The sequence below is a fragment of the Ursus americanus genome, chromosome 10, assembly GCF_024610735.1.
Source record: "Ursus americanus isolate L20-20 chromosome 10, mUrsAme1.1.p, whole genome shotgun sequence".
Lineage (NCBI taxonomy): Eukaryota > Metazoa > Chordata > Mammalia > Carnivora > Ursidae > Ursus > Ursus americanus.
The window spans coordinates 71533833-71545858 of record NC_142136.1 but is presented as its reverse complement, the minus strand read 5'-3'; the positions used below and the strand labels follow the sequence as shown (position 1 = coordinate 71545858).

The following is a 12026-nucleotide window of genomic DNA, read 5'->3' as shown; positions in this document are numbered from 1 at the left end:
CAGAGAGAAATAGAGCCATAAAGTGTAGAGCACATTGACAACCTTGGATAGGAACATGAGGAACATGGTCTGTTCTGATCACACAATTATTCAACGATGTATATCTGAATTGCATTTTTGTATTCAATACCTATCCTTGAATACCTCCTACTTGCAAAGGCTTGTGGTAGACGCTTAGGGAAGGACGGTCCTGCCTTCAAAAAGTTTTCCACCTAGTTCAGACAGAAGATGTGTACCCAAACAACTTTAAAGTAGACAAGTGCCAATTGTGTGATTTACAGTATCATAAGGGTTCAGAGAAGAGAAAGATTGTTTCTTCTTTAGGGGGTCAAAAAATGCTACCACTACTAGAGAGTCAGGGAAAAGTTGGAAAATCTCAAAGAGTAACATAATTACATCTTGTAACTAATCGTTAAAGAAAGATCTCTTCATAGTAAAATGGGTATCATGATATATACCTCCTGACGTCTTTTGAGAATTAAATTAATTAATACTTATAAAGTACTTAAAACAGCACCTGGTACTTAAGGAACAGATACTTCTGTTATGCCGCCCCTCCTCCTCGTCCTCCTCTCTTTTCTCCTCCTCCTCCTTTCTATCTTTCCAGCTTCATCCCATATTCCTCCCCCTCATTCACTATGTTCCTCTCATATGTGCCTCCATCTTGTTCCTCAAACACCAACAAGCTCTGTGCCACCTACGAGGGCTGGCCCTAGGCATTCCTCGTCCCCAGAGCGCTGTCCCTCTCTCACACAGTCACGTCCTTGTTGTCCCTGGATCCCCTCCTCTCAGTGTGACCTCCACAAGAACGGGAACCTCATCTGTTTGTTTGGAGAGCTCTATCCCAAGGTTGCAGAATAGTTAAGTGCTGAACAAAGACTTGGTCCTCTGTGGGCCAAAACCGAAAAGCACCTACACTTTCCGTAGGTCCAATTCTGAAGCAATAAATAAATAAATAAGTAAATAAATAAATAAATAACATAATTCTGACCCATAGAGATGTTTTATCTTCTCTAATCAACACAATAGGTCTGAAGGCTCCCAAAGCACTCCGGGGTGCTCTGCTGCTTCTCTGACTCTCTTCGGGTTGGAATTTCCCATTTTCACCTCAGCATTTGCTGGGCTCTCATGAGGAAGTTCATCAGAAAAAAGAAAGAAAACACAACCATCTCTGGACTCTAAAAAGTTTCAAGTACCTACATCTTACTTCCCCAATCACAACCTGATTTTCCTTCTTGGATCTTTAGGTTTTTTTCCTTTGGAGATAGCTTCTTCTTTTCATCGTGCCCTCTCCCTTGCAAACTTCTCAGGTGGGTTTTCTGTACGCTTTACCAGAGTGTAACCGTATGTTTGGAGTTTGTATTGTAAAAGTACGGTTCTAACTGCTGATTTCACTGCCAAATTTGCATCTTGGCACCCACCAAGCCTCCTTGACACTTGACCTTGATCTCCCCAGGGCACCTGGTGAGGGGTAGTGTACCACCTGGGGGTTTCCTGAAATGCTTCAGCTTTGTCATCAGTTGAGAGAAACAGGCGTGGCTTCCACTTCTTCTTTCTAAAAAATACTCTATTAAAATAGCCAAGCTTTGCAAAGCTGAACAAAAGCAAAAATTCCAAAATATATTTAGCTTAAAGAAACTCTGTCAGATACACAAGAAACAGTTCATAGGCCCAAGATTGAGGAAGTGGGAATGTGTGAGTTGGGGGACAAGATGGAAGCGGGAATTTTTACCGTATATATTTTTTAATATTTTTTGGGTTTTGAATCACACAAATGTATAACTTTTTCAAAAATTAAGTAGATTAAATATTTTTAAAGCTTAAGCAACATATTTATGTGACAATATTTTTTTAAAGATTTTATCCATTTATTTATTTGAGAGAGAGAGAGCACAAGCAGGGGGCAGGCAGAGAGAGAGGGAGAAGCACGCTCCACGCTGAGCAGGGAGCCCAACATGGGGCTTGATCCCAGAACGCTGGGATCATAACCTGAGCCGAAGGCAACACGGAACCCACTGCACCACCCAGATGCCCCAGTTTATTCATTTGTGTTGAGTTCCTTCCTCCTCTGGGCATCGAAACACCGATCACTTCTATTGTGTTGACTTACCTACAGATTCACTTCTTCTACCACCCAGTCTACTTCTCCAACCATAGGGGGCGTGTCTTATCTGTTCTTCAATGGTCTGCCCTTGGGTACCCACTTCCCTGCCCATCTGCTTCAATACTTCTCCTTCACAGGCTTCCCTGGTCCCAAGAGGCACCTTGACTCCTTCTTTCCCATCTGTGCTGACCCTTTTGGATATAGTGACTCAGGTTTTGGATTGGCCTCTTGGCTTGGCACTTGGCTCCTACAAGATTCAGCTTCCTGTATCTGCTCCCTGTCAACTCTCAGTCGGCCAAGCAGCTGAGGTCATCTGCTGCTTGCCTCCACCCATGGGAAAGGACAGCAGAAGCCACCAGCCACCCGGTCTGGGAACTTTAGCATCATCTCTTTCTTCTGTTCCTCACCCCCTGCTCTTCCATACAGTCAGTCAATTCTCCTTCAGCGTTACCTGGAGTATGTATTTCCTTCTGAACCCAGCCTCCCATGCTGCCTGAGACCAGTGGCCCATCATCCCCTGATGAGCCACGGCACCAGCCTCCTGTCTGACATCTCTTCTCTAGTCTGTACCCCTCCAAGTTCTTTCTGTACATGCCTGCCAGAACTATTGTCCCCAGATGCAAATCTGGTCATGGTGCTCTCCTGCTGAGAAAGCTCCACAGGGCCTGGATGCTGGAGGACCAAGTTGAAGTTCTTTGGTTGCCAGAATAGGTCCCTTACACTACGACCCTCACCATCCACCCCAGCTGCAGCCCCTCCTCTCACTGTGCCACGCTCTTTACTCCCAAACACTGGAGTGCTGGCCTTCCCCAGGGCACTTCCACCATCCTCCACCCTCTCCCACGTTGCTCCTTCTTCCAAGACTGACCATATGGTTTGGTTTGCCCAGAACAGTCTCTGTTTACACCCATAATTCAGTGTAATTATTAATAGCCTTCCTTTCATTCTCCAAATGTCCTGGTTTGGTCAACAGATTATGTGGTCACACTGCATTTGCCCCACTTCTTCACCTGGAAAATCTCTGCTCATCTTCTAAGCTCTGCTCCAGGTGCTGGAAGAAGTGCTGGCAAGCCTTGGTTGAGTCCTATGGAGGAAGTCGGTTGCTCCTTCCATGCTCCTTCAGCCTTCTATGTATATAATTCATGACAGTGTTTGTCATGGTGTATTGTTAGAGAATTGTTTATATGTCTGTCTTCCTTACTAGACTTCTTGAGTCTTGTGTGTTTTTGCATCCCCAGTGCTCAGAAGTGTCCCCGACATGTAATAGATGTTCACTTAAAATTCCCTGAAGAGGGGCGCCTGGGTGGCTCAGTCGTTAAGCATCTCCCTTCGGCCCAGGGTGTGATCCCAGCATTCTGGAATCGAGCCCCACATCGGGCTCCCTGCTCTGCTGGGAGCCTGATTCTTCCTCTCCCATTCCCCCTGCTTGTGTTCCCTCTCTCGCTGGCTGTCTCTCTCTGTCAAATAAATAAATATAATCTTTAAAAAAAATAAAAAATAAAAAATAAAATTTCCTGAAGAGGAATGGAAAAATGAATTCATGAGATGTTTATTAAGAACTATGTGCCAGGCACTGTTCCAGGTTCTCAGCAAGACAGATGAACATCCACATTCTCATCAAGTTTACATGTAAGTGGAGGAAACAGACATAAGTTAATTTCTGAACAAATCACTGGCGAGGGTGAAGGTATGGGGTTCGCTTTGACTAAGGAGGCTCGCTCCTGGAACTGGGGCTGGGAGTCACTTTCCTCGAGGCACGGGGCTGTCCAAGGAAAGGGGGCCACCCGGGACAATGCAGGCATTTTGTCAGAAGACAAGAAGCAAAGAATAGATGCCAGCTAAACGGTGTCCACTTGGGGTAGGATTGGGGGAATAATTCACCTCCAGGCCACAGCTGCCTCTGGTAATGCCTTCTTTCAATCCTGTCAGGGTATCTCTGGACAGTATGTTTAACCTCATCGGAATATAACTCAGAATGTTATTGTAGAGGCTTGGATGAATGGCTCCCATGGCACGCATGACACGAGAGCCTGTTGTTCATATTCGTTCATGGTCAAGATCGGTTAACCTTATCATTAAAACTTTCTTTGACCGGGGCGCCTGGGTGGCACAGCGGTTAAGCGCCTGCCTTCGGCTCAGGGAGTGATCCCGGCATTCTGGGATCGAGCCCCACATCAGGCTCCTCCGCTATGAGCCCGCTTCTTCCTCTCCCACTCCCCCTGCTTGTGTTCCCTCTCTCGCTGGCTGTCTCTCTCTCTGTCAAATAAATAAATAAAATCTTTAGGAAAAAAAAAACTTTCTTTGACCGTTGCTGCTCCCTAACTTTTGCATCAATAGTATTTTTAGTCATCATAATATCAAATCTGTAGAAAAACATACCCACAGAAATTGCTACCATTCAAATATGAAAATAAAAATGGATCTACAAACATGAAAATGGTAATACAGTCTGTTCCTCAGACATGGTTCTGTTAGAAGCAAGGCACCCGGGGGCACTAATCTCTAAGACAGATCTCTTTAGGATCAGGCCCCCGTCCGGAAAGCCCTGAATACCTTTCCTCCTGGGTCCATCATTATGCCTTAAGAAAGTCTCAATCCTACCAAAAACACATCAAAGAAAATTTCTTCAAATCGTTTTTTTCTTTATGAGATGATGGAGTGACTAGTTTATGGATGAGAATACCAAGTAGGCATTTTGATGATGTTGATAATGAAGTTGGTTGGAGAAAATGGGAACCGGATCAGAAAACACTGAATGAATCCTTCTGTGCGCTTTTTCCTTTTAATGCCTGGGTCAACGCTGCCCATCCCGTTTTCTGCGATACTGCACTGGTGCTCTAATGAGGCAGAACCCTGCTCAATCCAAGTGGTCTGCTATCTGTTGTGACCTGACAGAGGTCACCCTCAATCAATCCCCTGTTATTCCATGCCGCCACTTCGAGTAAGTTGCTCCTGGTACTGCAGTAAATGTCTTCCTCTCTCTTTTTTCTTTTCCCTTTCTTCTCTTCCTTTTACTCTTTGTAATGAAATGTTCAAATATATTTTTAAAAGTAGAGAGAATAGTAAGATGAACCCAACTTAACCATCACCTAGGTTTTCTACATAAAACATACATACAATAAAATGCATAAACTTCAAGTGTACAATGTGTTTTGACAAATGTATATATCTGTTTAACAGTCACCCCCAATCAACATATAGAACATTTCCACCACCCCAGAAAGTTCCTTTGCCATCCCCCAGTTTTAGTGGTTATCAACACATGACCATGTTTGCTTTCATCCGTACCCCTACCCCACAACTCCCAGGATGACTCTGACGCAAAATCAGACACCAGATTATTTTATCTGTGAATGTTTCCTTATGTTTCTCCAAAAGATAACCAAAATATTACTATCACACTTAAATGAACAACAATTTCTTAACATTATCAAACATCCAGCCTGTATCCACATCTCCCCAATTCTCTTTTAATAAATTTAGAATTGATTTCTTTACCTTTGATCTATCCCATTGATTTAAAAAAAACACCCCAGGGGGCGCCTGGGTGGCACAGCGGTTAAGCGTCTGCCTTTGGCTCAGGGCGTGATCCCAGCGTTATGGGATCGAGCCCCACATCAGACTCCTCCGCTATGAGCCTGCTTCTTCCTCTCCCACTCCTCCTGCTTCTGTTCCCTCTCTCTCTGGCTGTCTCTATCTCTGTCGAATAAATAAAATCTTAAAAAAAAAAAAACTTTAAAAAAACACCCCAGATGAATATTTCCAATCCATTGTCATGATTATCTACTGAGTACTCCTTAGTCTAGTAGAACCTGGATTCGATATATAACTTCCGATTTCAGTTTCCAGTTTTCCTCTTCATGCAGCTTATCCTTCAGCAAAAGTACACTGATTTTTGTATGAATAAACCTGGCTTCCACAACTCTGAGAATTTGATTATGTGTCTCTTCTCCTTATCCTGCGTGCAAATGGTCATTAAATAAATCTTTGTTGAACACCCACTAGGCATCAAGGGCTAGTTAGTAGCTAGAGAATCCAGTAGCAAAAAAGGTAAGCACAAATCCCGCCCTTACAGAGAGGTTACGGTCATCCTCCCCTCTCTACCTACTGGAATCCCATGTACTTAAAGGTGAAGACCAAATGCCATCTCCTCTGTCAAGTCTGCCCTGATCCCTTCAGGCAGAAATATTCTCTCACTCCTCTAAAACTCCTGCTTTGCTTCATTTGAACCCTTCCTTGACTATATACTACGTGAGGAATCTGAACACGTAGAGATAATTACTTCGTCTTTGTAAGACCTTCAACATCTAATGGGAACATAATGAATGAGTAAATGAATATATTAAGAACAGTTACAAGACACAAAGCCGAACTCTCAGCCTGCCCTCTTAGCGTGGCTGACAGCGTGTCAGTCTCATCATGTAAAGGTCCTGAGTTCGATCCTAACCTTTGTTAGCAGTTATTCTGGACTAATATGTTGGTAAAAAGAAAGGGTATAACGGGGGCACCTGGGTGGCTCAGCCGGTTAAGTGTCTGCCTTTTGGCTCAGGTCATGATCTCAGGGTCCTAGGATGGAGTCCTGCATGGGGCTCCCTGCTCAGTGGGGAGTCAGCTTCTCCCTCTCCCTCTGCCCCTCCCCCCTGCACGTGCTCCCTCATTCGTGTGCCTTCTCTCAAATAAATAAAATCTTTAAAAAAAGAGAAAGAAAGGAAGAAAGAAAAAGAAAGAAAGCAAGGGTGCATCAGGAGCACTAAGAAAAAAAAAGCCAAAGGAACACAAGAAAATCACCCACTGACTGCTAAACCTGAACCAACTGTTTTAAGAAAAGGTATATTTGAGACATTCTCAACTCAGTATAAGTGATGGCGGTGCTTTGAGGACACTTGGGGGTAGAAGTCCACATATAAAGCAATTGAGAATTGGCCTGAAGATCAAAAGGATATACCTCAAAGTCTTTTCCATCTTTTAGTTATCTTGTTCCATTAGGGTATGTTTCTGAACCTCACACACGGAATTAAAAAGCTGATTTTCTGCAATCAGAAATACTTAAAAATACTTCTCTCTCATAAGCATTTGAAAACATAACAAGACATAAAGGAGAAAATTAGAATCACCCATAATCCACCAAACAAATTTTAGTCTTAACATTTTGTTGTGTTTCTTTCTGGTCTTTTTTTCTCTGCAAGTGGAAAAAGGTTGCTCTGGAGTGCTAGATTTCACATTGGTGCTGAGAATGGGTGGACTTACCCAAGGAGAACATTTTGTTTTCCATGTTAAAGCAGTGGTGTCTTAGTTCTGACTTTCCTCACTGATGACTCTCTTTTTTCCCACCTTTTGTTCTCACCCTCTCCCCACCAAACCCAGAGTTCTGATCCTGTGACCTTAATTGGAGTCTTTACTCCAATCACGGGTCCCACCATCAAGACCCAGATCAGGATCTCAGAGCCCTATCACTTTGTATCCATTTACGTTATCACTTTGACCTCAAACCAAGTTCTTGGGCCGCATCTGATCTTTACTATAATTTTTTTCATATATCAGCATTTTCATTTTCCCATGACATTAAAAAGCCTTTGTAAACCTACACATGGTAACTTTGAACCAATACTGCAAATTGGATTCTCCGAGCCGTTTTTTTTTCTTGTTGATGCACCGTAAGGACACAAATAGCTCCAGTTGCAAGATGTGAGAACTACTTTTCATAAGAAAATTGGTTATTGAAATCACAGGGCTGGGGACCGGCCAACTAGTTCTCGAATATAGAAGCGATATGGTTTCTGTAGTACCATGCGGTACTGTTTAAAAAAAAAAGGGTTATTCTCTGGGACCTAGTTTGCAGCGACTTGGTAAAACACAAGAAGGTAGGAATCATTGATAAATACAGGGTCCCCTTCACTCCATTAGGGGGCCTCCCTCAGGAAAATGGTGCCGAAAATTGAAAGAAGACAGCATGCCGAGTACACTTGCTCCTTCTGTGGCAAAACCAAGATGAAGGGACGAGCTGTGGGGTTGTGGCACCGTGGTTCCCACATGAGAACGGTAGTACGTGGTGCCTGGACCCTCAGCACTGCTCCTGCTGTCACTGTCAAGTCAGCCAGCAGAAGACTGAAGGAATTGAGGGGCGCCCGGCTGGCTCAGTGGGTAGAGCATGTGACTCTTAATCTCAGGGTGGTGAGTTCAAGCCCCACGTTGAGTATGGAGACTACTTAAAAAAAATAAAATACTGGAGGATTTGAAAGACCAGTAGCAGCTCCACTGTTTGAAACCTGGCTAGCCTATAATAAATGTGTCAATTTACGTAACAACAACAACAACAACAACAACAACACATGGTTAAGCATCAATGCAATTTAAAAAGAGACAGACTCAATAGTTTCTCTCACAAAAAATAAAATAAAATGAAATAAACTTCTCTGTAGCAAAAATGTGGCGTTCAAAAAAAGGCAAACAAAATTTGTAGAAATAAATATTTAAGACAAAAATTCAGGCAGCTTACAGAAATAACTTAAAAAGCCCTGGGATTCCAATGGGCAAAGACTACAGATACATAATTCACAGAAGAGAAAATGCAAATTCCTAATAAACAAGTTATTCTGGCAAAGATATGCAAATTAAAGAGTACGGTGGTTTTAAATAGCTCCTATTAGTAAATATTAAAAATAATTCTCTGTTGAATAAAAGTGGTGGGAGTGGACATCCCTGCTTTGTTCCTGATCTCGGGGGGGAAATCATCTGGTCTGTCCTTGTTAAGTGCGACGCTCGCTGTGCATTTTTCACAGATGCCCTCGATTACATTGAGAGCTTTTTTCTATTCCTAAATTCCTTTTTGTTCTCTATTTTAACAATAATGCACCATGTTGGCAACAATTGAAAAGACAGACACAGTATGCTCTGCTGCAGGAATGTTAAGGTCACACACTTTCTAGAAATCAAGTTAGCAATATGTATCAACTGGTTTTTTTTTAAAGATTTTATTTATTTATTTATTTGACAGAGATAGAGACAGCCAGCGAGAGAGGGAACACAAGCAGGGGGAGTGGGAGAGGACGAAGCAGGCTCATAGCGGAGGAGCCTGACATGGGGCTCGATCCCATAATGCCGGGATCACGCCCTGAGCCGAAGGCAGACGCTTAACTGCTGTGCCACCCAGGCGCCCCTGTATCAACTGTTTTTAGGCCGTATTTTATGTCAATACATTTACTTCTATGTATCTGACTTAAGAAAGTGATCTGATATGTGGTAAAAGATTGTTTACAAGCTATTCATTACAAAGTTATTCGTAATACTGACAAATTGAAACAAACATAAGGTCAATCTTAAAAAAAAAAAAAAAGAAGTGTTTTCTCCTGTTCAAGAATAGCTCCAGAGTAAGGAGAACAAATAAGAACTTATTTCCATGTGTCATCCATCAATAGAGTTTACTGAGTATGCTGAGTATTGAATTTTCCAAAGGTGGTTGCTTTAAAAGGGGATAATTATTTAAATGTTAGTCTGTTTGTAAAAGTGACACTAAAGAATCTTATATTTTACTTGATTTGGAGCTTAACTCATATAGAATATCTCCAGGCTAATAGCTGCTAAACTACTGTATTTTTACTGCATCCCATATCTCTTGTCTGATAATGCTGGATGTGAGTCAATGAGACAAGATGGACCTCAGAGTAACTATTTGCCAGAATTATTATAAGCATATGATGAAAAAGATTTTTATGATACCAAGATGCTCAACATAAAACAAAGGGAAAGTGCAGATGAAGCAATTTAAAAGAGTAATTTAGACAAAAGTACAAAAGAGAGTCCTGGATTACTGAACTTCAAAAAGAATTCATCAATCACAATTTCAAAACACATCAGCAGAAGGAGAAGAAAATTGCACTAAACAGCACAGCTGAAAGGTGCTCGGAACATGTAAAGGACCCTGGCTGCTTGGCTGACTCTGCTTCCCCCATGTTCAGTTCAGTTCAGCCTTTCTAGAAGTTGCTTTCTGTACCAGCATAGTGCCTGCTTAGAGGGGGAACTCAGTCAATGGTAGCTATTAGGAACACCTTTGGTAGGTCCTTGGGGAACAGAATCCACACTGAAAAGGTGTACCAAGAGTGTGGGCTCTGGGGCCAGGCTGTCCAGATGCAAATCCCCGATCTGCCGGTTACCAACTGTGTGACCTTGAACATGCTTACCTAACTTCCGAGTGCCGGTTAGCATTACAGCTTTGTGTCCGGATTACATGAGACAAAGCATAAAAATAACTGGCAGATAGTAAGCATTTGGTATACTGGAGCTATTCATGCACAGAGGAAAGAAAAGCGTAACCTGCTAGATACTTCCTATTTGTATCAGCCTATGCAAGTAAAACAAAGCAAAACAAAAAATATATAATTACATTCGCAAGGCCATTGAATCTGTCAGGGTTAGGTTTAGCTGCATGAAATAAATAAATACCCCTTCCCCACACACATACATTCAAACCGGCAGTTTATAAAAATAGAAATTAATTTCTCTCATGCATAAAATAAAACAGGAGGTAGGCAGCCCAGGGCTGCTCTAATGGGTTCACCGCTAGCTGGGTCCAAGTTCCTTTTCTTGAACTGCTTCTCCCTCCTTAGTGAGCTGCCTCATGGCTCTGGAAGGTAGCTTGATCACCTGATCTCCTTGTCCAAGCAGTGGAGAGGAGAAGGGGGTAGGGGGATGGGCTTGCCCTAACCCTTTAAAAATATTTGCCAGGAGCTGCATCCAACACTTCCATGAACATTCCATTGGCCAGAACTTGGTCTCAGAATCCCATCCAGCTACAAGAAAGGCTAGGAAGTAGTCTTTACTGAGTAGTCCTGGGCCCAGCCAATAATTGGGGACTCTAGTACAACAAAGGAGAGAATGGCTATTAGGGAGTAAAACAGGGTTCCCTACCATAGCCTAATAGAGAACAAACTGGCTCTGGGAGAGAAACATAATGGTAATATTCAAGAGAAATAAAGACAACCCCAAGATTTATGTATTTGCTTACTTATCTGTTAGGGCACAACTGTCAGTGGTCTGTTTTATTGCGTTTTATGCTTCGGTCCAAAAAACCATAAAAAGAATTATGTTCTCAGTCCCCCTAGAAATGCTCATCAGAGTATCCTTCCCATTCTGTTCCCCTTGGCTTAAAAGAGAAGGAAAGCTCTTGGGAGGATTTCAAAGAAAAGCCACCAGAATGACTAGCAGCTCAAAACAATAAGACTTAGGATGGACTTTCAGGAATGGGAATGAGTCAGCCAGAGAAAGGAATGGCTGGAAGGTGACTACATAACGATGTTCTGCTACATAAAGGATTCTGACGCAGAGGAAGAGGGGGAGAGGGAGGAGGACAAGGAGGCTGACCAGCTGCTCATCTCCACTAAGGACTGAGGAGGGAAAAGGGGGGCAGAAGTGACTGAAGGTGACTGTGCTGGCAGGGATTGGCTATTAAAAGACTGCACGTGGAGATTACACAGTGAACTCTTGGAATGCTGAGATATTTGCATATGCCCCTCCTGAGGGCGGGGATTGGGGGATTGGAGAGGCAGGGCACAAGCGGAGGGCAGGTGAGCGACTTCAACATCTATGGTTTTCTTTCCTGAGCCTCAGTTTCCCCCATGGAATACTACGTTTTGGAGTTCAGAAGACAAACACTATGTTGACTTGAAAGTTAAGTTCTGGTTTGCATGTGTACAAAAGAATAATAACTACGCAATATCAGTATATCACAAAACAGATGCTACAAAGAGAGAGGAATGAATTTTGTTTTCAGATACTATTGGTCTTTTAATTATAAAAGCAACACAATGGCTTTCTAGTCAAGGTGGTACAACAGATCCATTTCATCCACTGCAAACATCAAGCAATGCCAAACAAAATATACAAAGAGAAAAGAAAGAAGATAGAGCCCATGGCTTAGAAACAAGAG

At 42.7% G+C, this 12026-nt stretch overlaps 1 pseudogene; it reads left to right on the top strand.

Annotated features, from left to right (window-relative positions):
* Positions 1 to 5030: 5030 nt before the first annotated feature.
* LOC148109387 (large ribosomal subunit protein eL43 pseudogene) lies at positions 5031 to 9369 on the top strand (annotated as a pseudogene).
* Positions 9370 to 12026: the final 2657 nt, after the last annotated feature.